Here is a 4,538-nt window from a genome sequence, read left to right on the forward strand (position 1 = left end):
GAGCAACAACCACGTATGTTGCTGTCAACAACATATGGATTGAATTCATCCTACACGAAGAAAATTCAAGTGGGTCTTATGACGGAAGACAACGTCGAACTGGATTTTCTGCCTGCTGTTAAATTAACATCTCACGGAGCTGTAGGGATTTGCTTCGACATGGAATCGTGGCAAAAATTTCAAGAAAACATGGAAACGATGTCGAGCTACTTAAACGGTGATAAAATTAATTTGAGCTCGATCATCTTTAACAAGTAAATTTCACTACCGCATATGGTGCTAGAGCCATACTAATAACATATCGTGAAAACGAGCAAGAAGATCTTTCTTCCGAGACTGTGGAGGATACGAACGAAAACGGACCGAAGGCGAAGAAACGTAAAACTTAGAACATTGCGATAGTCATGCAGAGAACGACTTTTCAAGGTGTAGAAAATATAGTTGATTGTGTGAATGCTAATTTAAATCGTCTAAATTTTATTTCAACTAATGTCAACGAATGTGCTCGATATTTAATTAACGAAATACAGTTAAATCTTCCTGTCAACGGTAGCATTAATAACAGTATCGTGAAACTCACGATCAGAGGTAACAGTAAGGAAATAGAACGTAATGTACGTACCCAACTGAAAGATTTAACATTTCTCGATGTATACTTTGAGATAACATTTTTAGAAATAATTTCACTTTATTTCGAATAAATTGTACATACAATTATATCAAAACGTAAATTTTAATAATTATTCGACGAATATTTTCTTGAAATATTTGTGAATAATTTTGTTCTGTAAAAATATTTTAAATATAAATCATATTTGTACTTTTAAAACCATTGTTCAATTTTCTTTCACTTCCTCTTTCCAGAAATTTCCTCAACATCCATGTTTCTGTTTACCTTTATTAAGCAGCGAGTTATTTTAAAATAAAATTTTATCTGACATCTTTTCAACAATAAGCATTCTTTCTAATCTACGATGATGCATTATTTTTTATCGTGACACGAGTCGGAATGCTCGCCAGTACAAATATTTGCGTGTTCTTTTTTTATTACCCTACGGCATTGTCAGTTACTACCTGCCACCGATCCCCGGTCGACCGCATGACGCTTTTCTTGGTCAAAATGTTTTTACCCCACCCCGTCTAATATCGACCATTTGATTCGACGAGCTATCCTTGCCATACGTATACCCGAACTGTTTTTACTCCACCCCGTCCAATATCGACCATTTGATTCGACGAGCTATCCTTGCCACCGAACCCCCATACCGTACCCTACGCAACTTTAGCTTAAATACCTCATCTAATCCTTAGACTAGTAAGATCTCGTTTAGCTCAACATACTAGGACCCTGCTCGGAAACACGAAGGCCCCAGGTTCAAATCCAGAGGAAATCAGAAAAAATAAAAAAAAATAAAAAAATTCTCATCCCCACCTTTCGGGGCCAGTCGTCATTTTTTTCTCCCAACACCCTCTCCCCCTACACCCACACTCGGAAAAACCAGACGCCGGTGGTGGGGGAAAGATAAGATAAGACACGGCGCCAGACGGGTCGGTGGTGGGGGTTTGTTTTGACGGGCCATAGTGCCCACTATACTACTAATATTCGATACTTACCCATGATAAGATACCGAATTATCACATTTACCGCATAAGACACAATATGGGCCTGGCATTTTTTCTTAAATATAATGTTGCAATAAACTTTAAATATAACTTTTTAGGTGACACCGTCATTTCCTAATCTTAACCTCTTTTACAAACAAAACGCGCTAACGTTGTGCGCCGTTTCGCTAATTCGCGCTTGCGCATTGCGGACGGAGGTAACAATCTACCTTTCTCTTTCTTTAAAATGTGGTTCTCTCTTGCACCCAACTTGGACACAGGCTCGATCCTTTATTCCCCTTCCAGTAATATATGTTCTAAGGGCCGGACGACATTTCGACCCTTAAGAATGTTAGTATTGAAATGAAGTCACGAATTACTTAAAAATCTATGAGATGACCGATAGATATTTATTCGAACTGAAGCGAAGGCGCGGATATGCGGAGGATCGGAAACGAGGATATCTGAATGTCACAATTGATATACATATATTCATGTTACTTATAATAGAACAAAGACTATTTTATTCAAAGACTCCCGTGTAGAAAGCTCGACCGATCTGATACACTTCTTGTGCCGAGAGTGCCGGCTCTCTCGGCTCGCTTACCGGAGTACCCGTGGGCTCTCTCTCACGTGCTGATTTCTTACAGTATAAATAAATTAAATTTTCAGTGTCGATAACATACATATTTGGTTCTGAATATTCTCTATAAATTTAGGTCGACTACATTTTACATTTATGTGTAATGTTAATGAGATTTGAGTTTGTTTGGATATAATTTATGTTATGCGAAAATAGGGTCGGGCGGTCAACAAAGAGGCGAGGGGGGGGGGAGGGGTTACGGGTGGGCGAAGCCTCCCGACTTTAACCAACAACTTTTCGTTGTTGAAATAGTTTTAATAAATTTTTCAGTTTTAATAAATTTTTCAATTTTAATTCCATAGGATAACACTTGGCACTGGGACGGTACTACTGTAAGACACAGAAATCGACCATCGATAGTGTAATTCGGTATACGATTAATTCCACCATCGACGCGCGGTACTATAATACCATCGCGGTATTATAATATTATGGATATGTATAATAGATCGATAATAAGTTACCACCGCCAACATATCGCGCTCGAAATGAACTCTAAGATGCGAAATGCATAAAGATTAATTGGGTATATGTTTCGTAGGGAATTTCAGTGTTGATAAATTAATATTCGCACAGTTGAGTATGCTGTTTATTTATTTTTCCACCGCATCGAGTGTTTGTGAATGTCACTGGAGGAAATACGATAGGCTCGCACTCGCGACAACGCCTGGGGGACACTGTCCTTGAGTCGCGGTACAACGTCATTAATCGTCGCGTATTTATGATTGAATTATTATTTCGTTTTATATTTAGGTCGCTTAGGAGAGATTATCTCTCTGTATAATAATAAATATATTTGGACACTATCGCGACAACGCCTGGGAGAATTCCTTTGAGTCGCGATTCGGACATACATGCGATCGCTAAGACGCTCGAAAAAAAGAGTGATCGCGGTTCGTACTGAGAGACGAACTTATATGCTCCTTTGCGCTGTTTCCCATATAGCACCGATTGTTACAGAAAGCTTTCAGAAATATTTTAAAATCATTTCAATGTTTCACATTTCATGTGCAACATTTCTGACAGAATTCTGCAATGTCATATTGAAATGTTGCAACAGAAATGTTTCTGAAATCTATTACATGTGGTAAATTTGAAAAATTAATATATGAGTGTTGCAAAAAGTTTTCATATGAAATAATTTTGAAAACTGGAACGATTTTTTAATATAGTGATTATAAGTGTATATACATATATATATTATATAACAAATCAATCAAAATAGTCGACGGTATGTATTATGAAAATTTATTTTTATATCTTTTATTGTACAGGTTAAATGTATATTAATATATATATATATATATATATATATATTGGTATATATGTGTGTGTGTGCGTGCGTGCGTGCGTGCGTGCGTGTGTATACCTAGCAAACCAAAGTAACAGTAGATATAACATTAGTTTCAATGTCCTACTCAATAGTGTAACTGTTAAGAGTAGGACATTGAAACATTAATACATTAATTATGTAAAATATATAATAACTTTTTTTTAGGATTTTGGGAACCAGAAATTCCTGAGACACCATTAACCATGCACAACAACAAAAAAATATAATTACTCCGCTATATTTTTATTCAATTCTCATTTTAAATATCATTTTAATGTGGTCGTATTCTTATATTTTCAAATTATTATTGTAATATTTTATATTAATATTCCATAATTTGCGATTACAACAATTTTATGTGTGTAAACTTTCTTAATAAAAAAAATAAATCATCAGACACAGATTTAAATATTACACGTGCGCAAATATATAAAATATATATAATTATAAGTACATTATTATATATATGTATTATTTTAAATTATATATTTCCATTAAGTTGATGGAAACATATGACTAAATATTTTGCAACAATAGTTTCTAACATATTGTAGCAACTTTTATAACAATAAATATGCTACAACATTGTGTTTGTTTACGAAAGCAACTGTTGTCTATATAATGCTCTTACATTGGTCGAAACAAAATGAGCATTGTTTTGGTGATAGCAACATTATGACAACTTAAAGGAAATGTATGTCAAGCAATCATTTTCCTTATTATGCCAAGGAACGTTTGGCTATCTGGGATATTACTCAAACTTTTATATTTTTTTGTCTGTTCTTCGTTCACCTTATTGTTCAAATATATTCAATGATTATTACATTTGAGCGATTTTAAATAGCCACTCTCGAACTCCGTTCTCTCTCCTGTCCGAACTCCCCCCTCTACCTCCTGACGCACTGAGCGAGTCGATTATTGCCGTCGCGGAAATTTGCGGGATGATTTACGATTTATGAA

Source organism: Nylanderia fulva, unplaced genomic scaffold (genome assembly GCF_048542155.1).
Source record: "Nylanderia fulva isolate GAGA-0341 unplaced genomic scaffold, ASM4854215v1 Scaffold125, whole genome shotgun sequence".
Taxonomy (NCBI): Eukaryota; Metazoa; Arthropoda; class Insecta; order Hymenoptera; family Formicidae; genus Nylanderia; species Nylanderia fulva.